At 44.8% G+C, this 19,640-nt stretch overlaps 1 protein-coding gene across 5 annotated transcripts in view; it reads right to left on the bottom strand.

Moving 5' to 3' along the window:
- Nucleotides 1-19,640, bottom strand: part of LOC139264674 (cAMP-responsive element modulator-like) — a 186,526-nt gene that overhangs the window by 14,218 nt on the left and 152,668 nt on the right. The gene's annotated exons all lie outside the window — the stretch shown is intronic.

Below are 19,640 nucleotides of genomic sequence, written 5' to 3'. Positions count from 1 at the left end.
TAGATCGCTGAAGGCTCCGTCACTGAAATGCACAGGAAGCCAAATTTGAAGGGCTGACGGACACAGTGTACAACTTAGTGGAGGCTACAAATGTCAAGCGGGGAGAGGTTACGAAGAGTTTTGTATGCAGGAACATGGATTTCGAATTAAGTGTATTGGAGGATAGGAAACCTGCCAAACTCAGCGAAAACAGGTGATGGGTGAGCAGGATTTGGTGTGGGTGAGAAAGTTCTGAATGAGTTGGAGATAATGTAGTGTTGAGCTCGGAAGGCAGACATTGAAATCAAGTCCTGAGGTAAGATAAAAGTGGATAATGGTTGTAGTGGTGAAATAGGGGCAGATGCAGGCAATGTTGTGGAGGAAAAACTAGTCTTAATGATGGATAGGATGTGGCATTTGGTACTCAGTTGAGGATCATATTGGAGTATATCAGATGCACATCATCTGATTCAGTCTGGTGGAGTTATTGAGTCGGAGGATGGAGTCAAGGTAGTTGAAGATAGTGTTAGAGAGGTAAAGCTAGACGTAATCAATCTACATATAGAAAATGATTATGTACCCACAGATAATATCGCTGAGGGACAGTATGCATATTAGGAAAAAGAGGGAGCCAAAGATGAAACCTTCAGTTACTCTACTGACACTGTACAGAGCTAGCGAGAAGATGGAAATGTACTTTTTACAATGGGACATATAGATGTGGAACCAGGTGAGAAAGATTCCCTGAAAGACTATGGAGAAGCCATGGAAGATGGAGTGGCGGCTTATGTCTGCAGAGAAGTGAAGGAGGACAATGAGCGATAACATGCCACAGTTGCAGTTAAAAAGAATGTAATTGATGACTGACTAGGGTGGCCTTGATGTTGTGGGTGGGACAAAGCTGGAATGAGGAATTCAAAAAAGGAGTTATAGAAGTGAGCACAGAGCTTAAGAACATAGGAATTAGATGCAAGAGTAGGCCATACATCCCCTCGAGCCTGCTCTGCCATTCAGTAAGATCATGGCTGATCTTCGACCTCAATTTCACTTTCCCGCCCTATCTTCATATCCCTCAATTCCCCTAGAGTCCAAAAATCTATCTATCTGAGCCTTGAATATGCCGAATGATTCAGCATCCACAGTCCTTTGAGGTGGAGAATTCCAAAGATTCACAACCCTCTGAGTGAAGAAATTCCTCCTCATCTCAGTCTTAAATGGACAACCCTTTATCCTGAGACTTCTACTTCTTAGACAGCACCACCACCACTACCAACCTTTTCTGCAATCACCTGATGCTGCACAGGACACAGGCCATCAGCACCCGACCACATTGCTGCCCAGGATGGCCTCACCATGGCCACACGTACACCCTGGCTGCCACATGATGTGCCAGGTTGGCAACACCACACACAGCACCATAAACCAACCCTGCAATGCCAAAGCCATTCCTTTCACACTCATCACCATTGTGCAGGGTACCGTTATGTCTGACTACTCACTAGAACATAAGAGTAGGCTATTTGGCCCTTTGAGCCTGTTCCGTCATTTAATAAGATCATGGCTGATCTGATCATGGACTCAGCTCCACTTCCCTGTCCGCTCCCCATAACCCCTTGTTCTCTTATTGTTCAAAAATCTGACTATCTCCATCTCAAATATATTCAATGACCCAGCCTCCACAGCTCTCTGAGGCAGATAATTCCACAGATTTACAACCCTGAGAGAAGAAATTCCTCTTCATCTCAGTTTTAAATGGGCAGCCACTTCCAAACGTGCACACAAATCTGTCCAAGAACAAAACGTGTTCAAAATAAAGAATTCAATGTTTCATAACACATTAGCAGAAAGTCTACAATAACATTGGCTGAAACACCCAAGTGTCTACCCTTGCGCACTGTTAGTTGGTTTGAATGGACAAGGATGAGGGTGTGTGTGAGGGGTGGCTAGTCAGATGAGGAAGTGATAATGTAGATAGAGAGAGAGATAGATGGATGGAGGTGCAAGGTCAGTTGGTACGAATACAGGGTAGGGAATACAAAGTGATGGGGATATGATGAGTGTCACAGCATGATGAGGTTGAGTGTGGCTTTGCAGCCTGCAGTTGATCTACTGAGATCATTAAAAGGTTTGTGCCACTGCAGCTTGTCCTGATCACATTGCTGTTTTTGCCCTCCTGTACAATGTGTACCCAGGACACAATGCTGGTGTCCTGGGGAAGTCTCTTCCATCCATTGGAAGGGAAGAGAACCTCCCTGTGTGCTGTAACTTCCTCAAGCACCAGGAGGGAGCCTGGTTGCAGCCATGCACCTTTGTGCCGTGCTCATCAGTGTTTGCAGTAATTCAATGCTGCAGAACACTGACAGAAGAACTGTCAAAATCAATGTGGACATGGTCCTTTTAAGGAAACTGGCTGATGACGCATCATCAGATGATGTCATCAGACTATCTTTGTGTTAATTGGCCAGGAACCCTACAGGGCGGGCTCAACAAGCCCCATCAACGCAAGTTTGCTGTCAGAGGGCAGGCTGGAGCCGGGAGTGCATTCCCCACACGCCACCGATGCCGCCCGCAACCAACTCGCATCCGTTGGCAAAATCGCAGCCCATCAGTGGGAAAATGTCTGACCTTTGCTCAGTGCTGCCAATATGGGAAACTCTGCAGAGTGGGGAATTCAGGCTTGCATCCCACCACTCCTTGGAGGCTTGCATCAGTGTTTCAACACATTGTGCTATTGTGTTGCCTTTTGCATATCAGGATTAATGTATTTTAGTGATTTAAAATAATTAATCATGATTAATCTCGCATTTAAAATTTTTAATCTCAGTCCATCTTGGTTTTAATCGCATATTTAATTGATAGTGTAGTGTCTCTGCACCTTGTTACAAACTCACACGAGGCATGGATATATCAGACACGGTCACTCTGTGACCTTCACTTTATTTTCAGGACTGAAGAGTGCTGATCCTGGGTGGGACCTCCCCTTTTATACCTGGAAGCCCAGGTGTGGAGCTCACTCCCTATGGTCAGGGTGTGCATTACAAGGGTAGGGGTACAGTATGCATGAGTTACAGTTACATTCATATAGTCATTGCAAGATGGTGAAATACATGACATCACCTCCCCCCTTAGGTCTTTTAGTTTCAGAGGTTAAGTCTATCGGGTGGTCGACGCTCTCTCATGGTGCGCCGCAGTTGTGGCGCTGGTGGCTGAGCCTCAGCATGCGTCTCTGTCACTTGAGGTGATTCCGGCCTGTCCGGGCTGGCCGCAGGGACTGTGCATGCTGAGGGCTGTCTTTGTTGCTCATGCACTGGCAGTGGTGTGGATGCTATCTCATCATGCTCTTCTTCCGGTGCCTCCGCATCTGCACTGAACCTTGTCTTTACTTAGTCCAAGTGTTTGCGGCATATCTGCCCATTGTTTAGTCTGACCACCATGATCCTGTTTCCTTCTTTGCCAATTACGGTGTCCTCAAGCCATTTGGGTCCCAAAGCATGGTTAAGAACAAATACCGGGTCATCTATTTCTATAGACCTCTCCCTTGAGCCTCGATCATGGAGTTCGGTTTGGGACTGGCGCATGCCCTCAACAATGTCTGGCAGGGCTGGGTGAATGAGGGACAGCCGCGTCTTGAGCGTGCGTTTCATGAGGAGTTCCGCTGGCGGGACTCCCAGGAGCGAGTGCGGCCGGGACCTGTAGGCCAGCAGAGGCGCAATAGGCGGTATTGAAGGGAGGGTCCTTTGATGCGTAGCATGCCCTGCTTTATGACTTGGACCACTCGTTCCACCTGGCCATTGGAGGCCGGCTTGAACGGCGCTATCCGGACGTGCTTGATCCCATTGCCCAACATAAACTCCTGGAATTCATGGCTGGTAAAACACGGGCCATTATCGCTGACCAGGATGTCCGGCAAGCTGTGGGTCGCGAAAACCGTACGCAGACTCTCCACAGTGATGGATGTCGTGCACGAGTTCAATATGATGCACTCGATCCACTTCGAGTATGCATCGACAACGATCAGAAACATTTTTCCCATGAACGGGCCCGCATAGTCCACATGAATACGTGACCATGGCCTGGTGGGCCAGGGCCAAGGGCTGAGTGGGGCCTCCCAGAGGGAATTGCCCAGCTGGGCACACGTCGTGCACCTGTGAACCCAGTGTTCCAGGTCTGAGTCAATCCCTGGCCACCACACGTGTGACCAGGCAATGGCCTTCATTAAAACGATGCCAGGGTGCTCGCTGTGGAGTTCCCTGATGAACGCTTCCCTTCCTTTCTGGGGCATGACTACCCGGCTGCCCCATAACAGGCAGTCAGCTTGGACAGAAAGTTCATCCATCCATCTCTGAAACGGCTCGACTTCCTCAGGGTACACCCTGTGTGAGGGCGCCCAGTCCCCAGTCAGGGCACATTTCTTTATCATGGATAGGAGGGGATCCCTGTTGGTCCAGAGTTTAATCTGGCGGGCTGTGATGGGGGAGCCCGCAGTATCAAAAGCCTCAATGGCCATGATCATCTTGGCGCTCTGCTCCAATGTCCCCTCTGTGGTGGCCAGTGGGAGCCTGCTGAGCGCGTCAGCGCAATTTTCGGTGCCTGGCCGGTGCTGTATGGTGTAATCATACGCAGCCAGCGTGAAGGCCCATCGCTGTATGCGAGCTGACGCATTAGCGTCGACAGCCTTGCTGTCGGACAACAGGGATGTTAATGGCTTGTGGTCCGTCTCTAGCTCGAACCGTCTACCGAAAAGGTACTGGTGCATCTTTGCCACACCGTACACATACGCGAGTGCCTCCTTCTCGACCATGCCGTATCCATGCTCTGCCTGGGTGAGCGACCTGGAGGCGTAAGCCACCGGGTGGAGTCGGCCGTCATCGTTACCCTGCTGCAAAACACACCCAACCCCGTAGGATGACGCATCGCATGTTAAAACCAGTTTTTTTTTTTAAAACAGAGGTCATACAAAGTCAACAGTTTGTTGGAACACAGCAGGTTCCTCGCCTTATTGAAAGCCTGTTCTTGACTATCCCCCCAAGACCATTCACAACCTTTACGGAGGAGCATGTGTAACGGCTCCAACAATGTGCTTAAGTTCGGCAGAAAGTTCCCAAAATAGTTCAAGAGTCCCAGGAATGATCGCAACTCTGACGTGTTGCCGGGCCTGGGCGCCCGGCGAATCACCTCAGTTTTTGATTCAGTGGACCGGATCCCGTCTGCGGAAACCCTCCTGCCCAGAAACTCGACCTCTGGGGCCAAAAACACGCACTTGGCCTTTTTCAGCCGCAGGCCTACCCGTTCCAATCGGCGTAGCACCTCCTCCAGGTTGCGGAGGTGTTCCTCAGTGTCTCGACCCGTTATAATGATGTCGTCTTGGAACACGATTGTTCCAGGGATGGACTTGACCAAGCTTTCCATGTTTCGCTGAAAAATAGCTGCTGCCGAACGAATGCCAAACGGGCACCTATTGTAAACAAATAATCCTGTGTGTGTCGTGATGGTGATCAGAAACTTGGATTCTTCAGCCAGTTCCTGAGTCATGTAGGCCGAAGTGAGGTCCAGCTTTGTGAACAGCTTACCACCTGCCAGCATGGCAAAAAGGACCTCCGCTCTCGGGAGCGGGTATTGGTCTTGCAGCGACACTCAGTTGATGGTGGCTTTGTAGTGGCCACAAATCCTAACCGAGCCATCTGCTTTGAGGACGGGAACAATGGGACTTGTCCAGCCGCTGAATTCAACGGGCAAAATCATGCCCTCTCTGAGCAGCCTGTCCAGTTCGCTTTCAATTTTTTCATGCATCACGTACGGCACCGCTCTGGCTTTGTGGTGCACTGGTCTGGCGTCCGGAGTGATGTGTTTCACTACTTTGGTGCCCTTGAACATTCCGACACCGGGTTGAAAGTGTGACTCGAATTTTTGCAATACCTGCGAGCATGAACTTCGCTCCACAGATGAAATGACGTGCACATCCCCCCCATTTCCAATTCATCTCAGCTAGCCAACTCCTCCCTAAGACCACGGGGCCATTTCCTGGAACAATCCAGAGTGGCAGCCGGTTCTGTGATCCATTATGCATTACCATCAAATTTGCACTGCCCAGCACTGGGATGATCTCTTTGGTGTACGTACGTAGCTGCGTCTCAATGCGTTCCAATTTGGGCCTGCTAGCTCTGTGTGGCCATAGTCTCTCAAATTGTTGGGCGCTCATGAGGGACTGGCTAGCTCCGGTATCCAGCTCCATGTGCACCGGGATGCCATTCAGTAAGACTTCCATCATCATGGGTGGCGTTTCGGTGTATGAGCTGTGGATGTCGGCCACATGAACTCTCTGAACTTCAGCATACATGGTTGTTCCCCAGGCCTCATCCTGCATTTCAGACCCCACGTCTAGTTCGTCTGTCTCGCAGACTAGCCTCGCTACTGCCTTTTTGCACATCCTGGCCAAGTGTCCCTTGACATTACAAATCCTACAGGTGTAAAGTTGCAACCAGCAGATTTTTGCAGTGTGTCTGCCCCCACATCTCCAACATGAGCTGAGATTGCTGTTAACAATCCCAGGCATTCCTCTCTGATGGCTCGTTTGGCTGTTTTTAAGCACTCTGATGGAGGGTGTTAATTGTCCCATCACAGGATGCATTGTTCCTCGTGATGGCGTGAATTGCTGATCCCCTTTCCACTGTCCCTGTTGCAGGCCCACCCTGGGGCTAGTTGCTGCCTGGACAATGTCGAATTGCCCTTGCCTGCCTACCTGGACGGTATCGAATTGCCCTTGCCTGCCTGTGGGATTCTGTGTCCTTTTTACAAAATTAACTCCCTGGTTCATCGCAACATTGAAACTAGGGCTGTGTGTGTAAATTAGCTTGGTCTCCTCTTCCCCTGCCATGAAGGTCTGAGCTATCAACGCTGCCCCTTCTAAAGTCAAATCCTTAGTCTTTATGAGCTTCCTGAAAATGCCGGCATGATTAATACCCTCGATTTATCTTGGGAAATTAAAAGCAAGCACTAAGCACACAGCCTCTATCTCACTATGATGTACAGTGACCAACGTTACAGGGACCTCTTCACCTCCATTTTTGCTATAAATTGCTAAATTTAGTGTCATCTGTTGGCAACTGTTCTGTACCAGGAGGTCAGTCAAGTCAAAATGTCTATACTGTAAATTAAAATACAAGTTCTCTTCCAGTTCATTAACATTTAATTATACATTTATATCTAAATTAGGGCTGGCAATTGATAGCAGTTAACTTCTGAGAAAATTGCCTGCTTTTAAAATATTAATCTCTAAAAAAATTAACGCATTAGTCACAGTTTAACTGCGATAATTGACAGCCCTACTCCAAATGTGACAATTGTGCATTGGCTTTCTGAATTGAAGTATTTGATGTATATTAGAAACAGTAGTGGGGCACTCAACTCAGCCCTTCCCCACCCTACTCTGACATAAATCCTGAGATGTACTTGTTTTCTATTCTTTAGTCAACTTCTTATCTATTCCCAAGATTTATGCTAAATCCCCAATTTGAGTTTAACTAATAGTGTTTTGTCAGGAACACTCAAAAGCCTTGGTCCCATCAAAAGAAGTTATTTTTTTAAATTCTAAATTACAGCAGGATTTACTTTATAACATTTTCAAAGCAAAGGCTGAGTTTCTCGGTCAGTCCTAACTTAAAATTATACCAATTTAAGAATTTAATATCAAAATACCCAAGTTAATATTTTCCAAATGCATCCTTTCGTGAGTACTTAAAACGAATGGCTTTTTACTGAATTTAGAACTCTACCAAAGCCTCACATTGATATCTAGCAGTTGATCAATTATTACTGAGGAAATCAAAATACTGATTTTTATGGAAACTAGCTTAATGTTTTGAGTTTCTGAATTGCAGGTCTCATGATGTTCTAATGTGAGCTCCAGACACACCACTGGATTACTGAATTTAATGACAGCGCCATTTTCCCTATAAATTTAACAACCTCTTTCGCCAATTATTGCTTTTGCAGCATGAGTTGTGTTGATTTGATCAAGTCTTGAGGTTATGATTAATCACGGTTGGAGGAACACAATTATCTCGTTTTACCTTTCCATTAAAATTCTCCCCTCTTCCCCCATTTCTCTAACCATAAGAACAGTGCACTTGGAAAGGTGTTACCAAGTGTCATTCTGTGCACTTTCCCAAGACAAAAAGTAATGGAAGAATAACCTAAAACTAAAAAGGTCACTTTAGAAAAAAACCTTCAGTAAAGTGTTAAGAAATACTTTGAAGCCAGTCAGTTTTTCCTCGCTCAATTCTCAGTTCAATTAACCGCAGAAATTTGAAGAAGCTTACTCAGAAATCTTCTTCATTACATGATTGAAAATGTACATTGAAGGAGCCTAATATTTGTCCAGAGAGGTTCATAGTCCATCAGACATTTTATTTCAAATACCTTTTGATTGCATTTTATGTCAATATCTCTAGGTAAGAAACAAACATCAAGTAATCCAGTTCTTAAGAAGTTTAGTGTGTTTTTTCAGTGAAAATACTAACCATTGCGAAAGCTCACAGGAAATTTGAGCATTAAAACACAATATTTGACTGTTCAGATACATTGGCCCCAAGTTTCCACACGCGGCAAAACAGGCGCCCCTCTGAGCTGGGCGCCCGTTTTTCGCGCCGAAAACGCCGCCTGAAAAAAAAAGCACTATTCTCGAGCGCTTTGCAGCTCGATGTCTGCTTGGCGCGGTGCCCAGGGGGCGGAGCCTACCACTCGCGCCGATTTTGTAAGTAGGAGGGGGCGGGTACAATTTAAATGAGTTTTTTTCGTGCCGGCAACGCTGCGTGTGCGCGTTGGAGCGTTCGCGCACACGCAGTGTGAAGGAAACATTGGCACTCAGCCATTTTAAAAAGTGCTGCAGAAAAAGTGAAAATTTGTTTATTGAACCCTTGCAAAGGCTTGTATTTTAATTTTCTTGATATTTCTGTGTGTGAGGGTGAGGGAGTGCATTCTGTAATTAAAGATAGACTGTGATAAACGGGACACATGCACTTGTTTGAGACTATTCAAATTCTTTGTAGCTGTTCAATTTTTAACATTTTTTAATAAAACCACATTGCCCTTCCATGATCAGCACTAAGGCTTCTTGCAGCTTTCTCCCCCTGTCGTCGGTCGGGCCAGACGGCAAACGGCTGCCTCAAGTAATGAGGCTTCCTGCAGCCTTCTCCCTGCCTCCCCCCCCCTGCCGTCGGGAATGGCTGCCTCAAGTAATGAGGCTTCCTGCAGCCTTCTCCCTGCCTCCCCTTGCCGTCGGTCGGTCCTGACGGCAAACCGCTGCCTGAAAGGCCTGCCTGAAGCACTTTCACACAGGTAGGAACATGGTTTATTTAATCTTTTCTTTGCTTATAAATTTTTATTCAGGTTGGATTTATTTGTATAATATTTGTACAAGTATAAATAAGGATTTATTGTAGAATGTAGTGACTTGACTTCCCTTCTCCCCCCCCCCCCCCACCCCCACCACCTCGTTCTGAACGCCTAATTTGTAACCTGCGCCTGATTTTTTAATGTGTAGACAAGGTTTTTTCAAGCCTACAAAAATCTTCACTTGCTCCATTCTAAGTTAGTTTGGAGTACGTTTCACTGTGGAAACTTTCAAATCCGGCGTTAGTGGCCGGACACGCCCCCTTCTGAAAAAAAAAATCTGTTCAAAAGTGAAACTGTTCTACCTGACTAGAACTGCAGAAAACTTAAATGTGGAGAATTCCGATTTCTAAGATACTCCGTTCTCCACCAGTTGCTCCTAAAAAATCAGGAGCAAATCATGTGGAAACTTGGGGCCATTGTATGGAGCTTGACATACCTGAGATTAACTCATATCATGTCGATTAGGCACATATTTTCCTTTGAATACACTGAACAAACTATGTATTAATAGATATTCCCAAACTCTTAAAGTCCCTGTAAATTTAAGGCTGTCAAATGGTTACAGTTAGCTTCCACGATTAGCATGCACGAAAAAGATTAATTTCCCCCAAAAATGTTAACTGCAGTTAATTGACAACCAAATATATTTACAAATTTTAAAAGGCCTCACGACTTAACTACAACCTTTACATGTGCTCTTCTCGATAAAACATTTGATAGCGGTTGGTAAATTGAACTGTATCTCGAGCAGAAATAGCCAAAAGCTGTACATTCTACAAAAAAGGTTGTTGGCGAAGCAATCCACCAAGAAGATATTTTCAAGAATCAGATTATAAACTTATGACAAAATGATCAACTTTGCATTACCAAATTGATCAGATTATTTATTTTTTGCAGTTATGATTTTAATGCAGTGCAAAGGACAAAATGCAGAATGGAACCAGAAAAGGTAAATGGTGCAACTAAGAGAACTCCTTGATTATATAACCAGTATGAACATGATGCAAAATTAATAAACGGCCAGAGAGCCACAGCGAATAAAGAGTTTTAGTACACAGTTTTTACTATCATCATCTTGTGGTACTGATGCAGAATTGATTACGTTGTTTTGACGAATTGATACTTTTTGATTGAAGATTCAGCAGTCACAAATCTTTTCTTCCTGTCACAGACATGATTCCTCCTCTTTCATTGACTAGTACTGCTCAGACGTCACCGTACCTGCCTTGTACCCAAAGTTCTTTCTCTCCGCTGCACAATTTAGTTCTGGTCTGGTACTCGTCTGCATTTGTTCCTTGACACTGAGTTAGGCTCAACATCCTTTAATTATCTCTTTTGTTCCAGGGCCTGCCTCAGCTTTGGGATGGGAGGGGCACTAAAAGTTTAGTAGGTGCCTAAAACTGGCTCTGGTTCCAACGCAGTGAAGCAGAACAAAATACCAGCTTTGGGTTACACCATCGTACAGATAGATCACTTTGTGTTAATGGGATTGCAACAAAGAATTTCAAATTTATAGTTTACCACAGAGATATAGGATAGATTGCATTAGACTTCAAGTCATACATTTTATGCTGTTTTCAAAAATCAGACCAACAGCCTACTACTAAGGTATTCAATATACATTAAGAAATCTGGTCATCCCAATACACTTACTAGCACTGTGGTAAGCAGCAAATATTCACAGAATCACGCGAGTGCTGACAAATCAAGAGAGTGAGAGCAGAAGGAGACACACACACACACTCGCACAGTTCCTGGGAGAGGGGCCCCTGTCCAGGAAGTGCCTTTCAGAAGATTTATTTACAAACTGGCTAACCTGCTTGTTATTAATCCTAGATAACTGTTACATGGTGCAAGCAGTTTATAAACTGAGCTGAGGTCACAAGCCAATTATTTTCTTCCTGGTATCCTGTTCAACACATTTAAAAATAGCAAGATTGGCAACTTCTCCAGTCACAGAAATTAGTTCTCAAAATTATAATCAGTTACACAAATTATTAGTGAAACAGATGTGAGTGAGTCATGAAAATGGTTTTATACTTATTTTGCATGGAGGGAAAACATTTTTGAGAAACTGAAGAGTCAGACTTTTTTTTATTTTGGTTTGAGTGTTTATATAAAATATACCGCTTATTTTTTTTTAAACAGAATGACTTGTACATAGCAGAAAGAAATTACAGTTATGTGATGCATTGCTTCTATACATATATTGCACCGACACCCCCGGCCTAGGAGGAAACACCGGAGGAGGAGCGGGGATAAAAACAGGGAATAGCGCGAGCAGGTAAGAGAGGGCGACAAAGGAGAACAGGGCGACTACATTCGACATCACAGGAAAGCAGGAAAATGATTGGTTGGTGTGTTTTTCTCTCTCTTTCTTGCTTTAAATTAAGGGCCTTAGATTAGAGGCCGAGATTAATAACTTAAAACTAAATCTAATTAATTAAATACATTAGAGATGGCAGGACAGGCGCTGTGTTTCTGCTGTTGCATATGGGAGCTGGTTGACTCCATTGTGGTCTACGGCGACCACATCTGCAGCAAGTGTCTGCAGTTCGAGGAACTTTGGCTCCATGTTGATGAGCTGGAATCTGAGCTGCAGACACTACAACACATCAGGGAGGGGGAGAGTTACCTGGACGCCGCAATCCAGAAGCTGATCACACCATCCGTGGTCAGGGATAGGAGGGTGTGACTACGAGCGAGGAAGATATGGAGACTCCAGATGGAGTGATGGAAGAGACTCAGCCCTTGCTCTTGTCTAACAGGTTCAACGCTCTTACTCCCTGTGTGGACGAGAGCAGGGACTGCAGGGAGGATGAGCAAACTGACCACCTCACTGTGGTACAGGAGCCATTCAAGTGGGGGGAGTAAAAAGAAACGCTGTAGTGGTAGGCGACAGTATTAGAGGGATAGATAAGATTCTCTGCAGCCAGGAGCGTGAGTCCCGAAGGCTGTGTTGCCTGCCAGTGCTAGGGTTAAGAACATCTCCTCAGGGCTGGAGAGGAACTTGGAATGGGAGGAGGAAGATCCAGTTGTCGTGGTCCACATGGGTACCAAAGACATAGATAGGACAAAGAAAGAGGTTCTGCTGAGGGATTATGAGCAGCTAAGGACCAAATTAAAAAGCGGAACCACAAAGGTAATAATCTCTGGATTACTACCTGAGCCACAAGCAAATTTGCATAGGGTAAATAAGATCAGAGAGTTAAACATGTAGCTCAAAGACTGGTGTGAGAGAAATGGGTTTTGGTTTGTGGGACACTGGCACCAGTATTGGGGTAAGAGGGAGCTGTTCTGTTTGGATGGGCTCCACTTAGACTGTGCTGGGACGAGGGTCCTGGCGAATCAAATAACTAGGGCTGTAGAGAGGGCTTTAAACTAATTAGTGGGGGAAGAGGATGAGAACATAAGAACATAATGCACATAGCATTCGTAACAAAATAGATGAATTGACGGCACAAATAGATACAAATAGGTATGATCTGATAGCCATTACAGAGATGTGGTTGCAAGGTGACCAGGACTGGGAATTAAATATTCAGAGGTATTTGACAATTCGGAAGGACAAACAGAAAGGAAAAGGAGGCGGGTAGCGCTGTTAATAAAGGACGAGATCAGTGCATTAGTGAGAAACGATACTGGCTCAGAAGATCAAGATGTTGAACCAATTTGGGTGAAGATAATAAAATAATAAGGGGAAAAAAGTCACTGGTGATGATAGTCTATCGGCCCCCAAACAGTAGCTACTCTGTTGGATGGAGTATAAATCAAGAAATAATGGAGGCTTGTAATAAAGGAACAGCAATAATCATGGGCAATTTTAACCTTCATATTGATTTGACAAAACAAATTGGCCAGGATAGCCTTGAGGAAGAGTTCATAGAGTACATCCACGACAGATTCTTTCAACGGTATGTTGTGAAACCAACCAGGGAGATACAGTACCAGGGATCTTAGATCTGGTACTGTATAATGAGACAGGACCAATACATTTGATCTCGTAGTCAAGGATCCTCTCGGGATGAGTAACCATAACATAGTTGAATTTCAAATTCAGTTGGAGGGTGAGAAAGTTGGTTCTCAAACCAGTGTCCTAAGCTTAAATAAAAGAGACTACAAAGGTATGAGGGCAGAGTTGGCTAAAGTGGACTGGGAAAATAGATTAAAGAATGGGACAGTTAATGAGCAGTGGCAAACATTTAAGGAGCTATTTCATAACTCGCAACAAAAATATATCCCAATGAGAAGGAAAGACTGTAAGAGAAGGGATAACCATCCGTGACTAATTAAGGAAATAAGGGACGGTATCAAATTGAAAACAAGGGCACACAATGTGGCCAAGACTAGTGGGAGGCCAAAGGATTGGGAAACTTTTAAAAGCCAGCAAAGAACGACAAAAAAAAAATGATAGAGGGAAGATAGATTATGAAAGTAAACGAGCACGAAATATAAAAACAGATAGTAAGAGTTTCTACACATACATAAAAAGGAAAAGAGTGGCGAAAGTAAATGTTGGTCCCCTAGAGGAAGAGACTGGGGAATTAATAACAGAGAACAAGGAAATGGCAGAGACGCGGAACAAATATTTTGTATCAGTCTTCAGTAAAATAATGGGACTAAAGGCAGACAAGTCCCCTGGACCTGATGACTTACAATCTAGAGTCTTAAAAGAAGTGTCTGCAGAGATAGTGGATGCATTGGTTGTAATCTACCAAAATTCCTTGGTTTCTGGGGCGGTCCTAGCAGGTTGGAAAACCGCAAAGTAACGCCCGTATTTAAAAAAAGAAGCTGACAAAAAGCAGGAAACTATAGACCAGTTAGCCTAACATCTATCGTTGGGAAAATGCTGGAATCCATTATTAAGGAAGCAGTAGCGGGACATTTGGAAAAGCATAATTCAATCAAGCAGTATCAACCTGGTTTTATGAAAGGGAAATCATGTTTGACAAATTTGCTGGAGTTCTTTGCGGATGAAAGTAACCTTTAGCACTGTTGTTGCCAAATTAAGTTTATCTAAGGGTTAAGTCAATGGCAGGACAGCTCGGACGTGTGTTATGCTCCTCTTGTACTATGTGGGAAGTCAGGGACGCTTCCGGTGTCCCTAACGACTACATGTGTGGGAAGTGTATCCGCCTGCAGATCCTAACAGACCGCAATGCGGCACTGTAGCTGCAGGTGGATTCACTCTGAAGCATCCACGATGCTGAGAATAACGTGAATAGCACGCTTAGTGAGTTGGTCTTACCGCAGGAAAAGAGTACACAGCCAGAAAGGGAATGGAAGACCAACAGGAAGAGCAGTGCAAGGAAGGTAGTGCAGGTGTCCCCTGCGGTCATCCCCCTGCAATACAGATACACTGCTTTGGATACGGTTGAGGGGGATGACTCATCAGGGGAGAGCAGCAGCAGTCAAGTCCATGGCACCGTGGATGGATCTGCTGCACAGGAGGGCAGAAAAAAAGAGTGGGAAAGCGATAGTGATAGGGGATTCAATTGTAAGGGGAATAGATAGGCGTTTCTGCGGATGGTATGTTGCCTCCCTGGTGCAATGGTCAAGGATGTCTCGGAACGGGTGCAGGAGATTCTAAAAAGGGTGAACAGCCAGTTGTCGTGGTACATAAAGGTAGCAACGACACAGGTAAAAAACGGGATGAGGTCCTAGGAGACGAATTTAGGGAGCTAGGAGTTAAATTAAATAGTAGGACCTCAAAAGTAGTAATCTCAGGATTGCTACCACTGCCACGTGCTAGTCAGAGTAGGAATCGCAGGATAGCTCAGATGAATACGTGGCTTGAGCAGTGGTGCAGCAGGAAGGGATTCAAATTCCTGGAGCATTAAAACCGGTTCTGGGGGAAGTGGGACCAGTACAAACTGGACGGTCTGCACCTGGGCAGGACCGGAACCAATGTCCGAGGGGGAGTGTTTGCTAGTGCTGTTTGGGAGGATTTAAACTAATATGGCAGGGGGATGGGAACCTATGCAGGGAGACAGAGGGAAACAAAATGGAGACAGAAGCAAAAGATAGAAAGGAGAAAAATAAAAGTGGAGGGCAGAGAAACCCAAGGCAAAAAACAAAAAGGGCCACTTTACAGCAAAATTCGAAAGGGTCAAAGTGTGTTAAAAAGACATGCCTGAAGGCTCTGTGCCTCAATGCAAGGAGTATTTGGAATAATGTGGACGAATTAACTGCGCAGATAGCAGTTAACGGATACGATGTGATTGGCATCACGGAGACATGGCTCCACGGTGATCAAGGTTCAACATCCAAGGGTATTCAGCATTTAGGAAGGATAGATAGAAAGGAAAAGGAGGCGGGGTGGCATTGCTGGTTAAAAAGGAAATTAATGCAATTGTAAGGAAGGACATTAGCTTGGATGATGTGGAATCGGTATGGGTGGAGCTACGGAATACCAAAGGGCAGAAAACATTACTGGGAGTTGTGTACAGGCCACCAAATAGTAGTAGTGAGGTTGGGGACAGCATCAAACAAGAAATAAGGGATGTGTGCAATAGAGGTATAGCAGTAATCATGGGCGACTTTAATCTACATATTGATTGGGCTAACCTAACTGGTAGCAATGCGGTGGAGGAAGATTTCCGAGAGTGTATTAGGGATGGTTTTCCAGGCCAATATGTCGAGGAACCAACCAGAGAGCTGCTCATCCGAGACTGAGTGATGTGTAATGAGAAGGGACTAATTAGCAATCTTGTTGTGCGAGGCCCCTTGGGGAAGAGTGACCATAATATGGTAGAATTCTTTATTAAGATGGAGAGTGACAAAGTTAATTCAGAAACTAGGGTCCTGAACTTAAGGAAAGGTAACTTTGACGGTAAGAGGAGTGCACTGGCTAGATTAGACTGGCAAAAATTACTTAAAGGGTTGACGGTTGATAGGCAATGGGCAATGGCAAACCTTTAAAGATCATAGGGACAAACTTCAACAATTGTACATCCCTGTCTGGAGTAAAAATAAAATGGGGAAGGTGGCTCAACCGTGGCTAACAAGGGAAATTAAGGATAGTGTTAAATCCAAAGAAGAGACATACAAATTAGCCAGAAAAAGCAGCAAAGCGGAGGACTGGGAGAAATTTAGAATTCAGCAGAGGAGGACAAAGGGTTTAATTAAGAAGGGGAAAATAGAGTATGAGAGGAAGCTTGCTGGAAACATAAAAACTGACTGTAGAAGCTTCTATAAATATGTGAAGAGAAAAAGATTAGTGAAGACAAACATAGGTCCCTTGCAATTGGATTCGGGTGAATTTATAATAGGGAACAAAGAAATGGCAGACCAATTGAACAATACTTTGGTTCTGTCTTCACAAAGGAAGATACAAATAACCTTCCGGATATACTAGGGGACCGAGGGTCCAGTGAGAAGGAGGAATTGAAGGATATCCTTATTAGGCGGGAAATTGTGTTAGGGAAATTGATGGGATTGAAGGCTGATAAATCCCCAGGGCCTGATAGTCTACATCCCAGAGTACTTAAGGAAGTGGCCCTAGAAATAGTGGATGCATTGCTGATCATTTTCCAGCAGTCTATCGACTCTGGATCAGTTCCTATGGATTGGAGGGTTGCTAATGTAACACCACTTTTTTAAAAAGGAGGGAGACAGAAAACAAGTAATTATAGACCGGTTAGCCTGGCATCAGTCGTGGGGAAAATGTTGGAATCAATCATTAAGGATGAAATAGCAGCGCATTTGGAAAGCAGTGATAGGATTGGTCCAAGTCAGCATGGATTTATGAAAGGGAAATCATGCTTGACAAATCTGGAATTTTTTGAGGACGTAACTAGTAGAGTGGGCAAGGGAGAACCAGTGGATGTGATGTATTTGGACTTTCAAAAGGCTTTTGACAAGGTCCCACACAAGAGATTGGTGTGCAAAATCAAAGCACATGGTATTGGAGGTAATGTACTGACGTGGATAGAGAACTGGTTGGCAGACAGGAAGCAGAGAGTCGGGATAAACGGGTCCTTTTCAGAATGGCAGGCAGTGACTAGTGGAGTGCCGCAGGGCTTGGTGCTGGGACCCCAGCTCTTTACAATATATATTAATGATTTAGATGATGGAATTGAGTGTAATATCTCCAAGTTTGCAGATGACACTAAACTGGGTGGCGATGTGAGCTGTAAGGAGGACGCTAAGAGGCTGCAGAGTGACTTGGACAGGTTAGGCGAATGGGCAAATACATGGCAGATGCAGTATAATGTGGATAAATGTGAGGTTATCCACTTTGGGGGCAAAAACACGAAGGCAGAATATTATCTGAATGGCGGCAGATTTGGAAAAGGGGAGCTGCAGCGAGACCTGGGTGTCATGGTACATCAGTCATTGAACGTTGGCATGCAGGTACAGCAGGCGGTGAAGGCAGCAAATGGTATGTTGGCCTTCATAGCAAGGGGATTTGAGTATAGGAGCAGGGAAGTCTTACTGCAGTTGTACAGGGCCTTGGTGAGGCCCCACCTGGAATATTGTGTTCAGTTTTGGTCTCCTAATCTGAGGAAGGACATTCTTGCTATTGAGGGAGTGCAGCGAAGGTTCACCAGACTGATTCCCGGGATGGCTGGACTGACATATGAGGAGAGACTGGATCAACTGGGCCTTTATACATTGGAATTTAGAAGGATGAGAGGGGATCTCATAGAAACATATAAGATTCTGACGGGACGGGACAGGTTAGATGCGAGTAGAATGTTCCTGATGTTCGGGAAGTCCAGAACCAGGGGACACAGTCTTAGGATAAGGGGCAGGCCATTTAGAAGTGAGATGAGGAGAAATTTCTTCACTCAGAGAGTTGTTAACCTGTGGAATTCCCTGCCGCAGAGAGTTGTCGATGCCAGTTCATTGGATATATTCAAGAGGGAGTTAGATATGGCCCTTACGGCTAAAGGGATCAAGGGGTATGGAGAGAAAGCAGGAAAGGGTTACTGAAGGAATGATCAGCCATGATCTTATTGAATGGTGGTGCAGGCTCGAAGGGCCGAATGGTCTACTCCTGCACCTATTTTCTATGTTTCTATGTAACAAGCAGGGTGGATAAGGAGGAACCAGTGGATGTGGTGTATTTGGATTTCCAGAAGGCATTCGATAAGGTGCCACATAAAAGGTTACTGTACAAGATAAAAGTTCACAGTGTTGGGGGTAATATATTAGCATGGATAAGAAGATTGGCTAACTAACAGAAAACAGAGAGTCGGGATAAATGGGTCATGGCAAACAGTGATGAGTGGGGTGCCGCAGAGATCGGTGCTGGGTCCTCAACTATTTACAATTTACATTAATGACTTGGATGAAGGGACCGAGTGTAATGTAGCCAAGTTTGCTGATGATACAAAGATGGGTGGGAAAGCAAATTGTGAGGAGGACACAAAAAAATCTGCAGAGATATAGGCAGGATAAGTGAGTGGGCAAAAATTTGGCAGATGAATTATGATGTGAGAAAATGTGAGGTTATCCATTTTGGCAGAAAAAATAGAAAAGCAAATTATAATCTAAACAGAGAAAAATTGCAAAGTGCTGCAATACCGAGGGACTTGGGGGTCCTTGTGCATGAAACACAAAAAGTTAGTATGTAGGTACAGCAAGTAATCAAGAAGGCAAATGGAATGTTGGCCTTTATTGCAAGGGGGATAGATTATAAAAGCAGAGAAGTCCTGCTTCAACTGTACAGAACATAAGAACATAAGAATTAGGAACAGGAGTAGGCCATCTAGCCCCTCGAGCCTGCTCCACCATTCAACAAGATCATGGCTGATCTGGCCATGGACTCAGCTCCACTTACCCGCCCGCTCCCCATAACCCTTAACTCCCTTATTGGTCAAAAATCTATCTATCTGTGACTTGAAAGCATCCAATGAGCTAGCCTCAACTGATTTCTTGGGCAGAGAATTCCACAGATTCACAACCCTCTGGGAGAAGAAATTCCTCCTCAACTCGGTTTTAAATTGGGTCCCTTGTATTTTGAGGCTGTGCCCCAGGGTATTGGTGAGGCCACACCGAGAGTACTGCGTACAGTTTTGGTCTCCATATTTAAGGAAGGATATACTTGCATTGGAGGCTGTTCAGAGAAGGTTCACTAGGTTGATTCCGTAGATGAGGGGGTTGACTTATGAAGATAGGTTGAGTAGGTTGGACCTATACACATTGGAGTTCAGAAGAATGAGGTGTGATCTAATCGAAACATACAAGATGATGAGAGGGCTCGACAAGCTGGATGCAGAGAGGATATTTCCACTCATAGGGGAAACCAAAACTAAGGAACA

This window comes from Pristiophorus japonicus, chromosome 5 (assembly GCF_044704955.1).
Source record: "Pristiophorus japonicus isolate sPriJap1 chromosome 5, sPriJap1.hap1, whole genome shotgun sequence".
NCBI classification, from domain to species: Eukaryota; Metazoa; Chordata; class Chondrichthyes; family Pristiophoridae; genus Pristiophorus; species Pristiophorus japonicus.
This window is presented reverse-complemented; position numbering and strand designations above follow the sequence as displayed.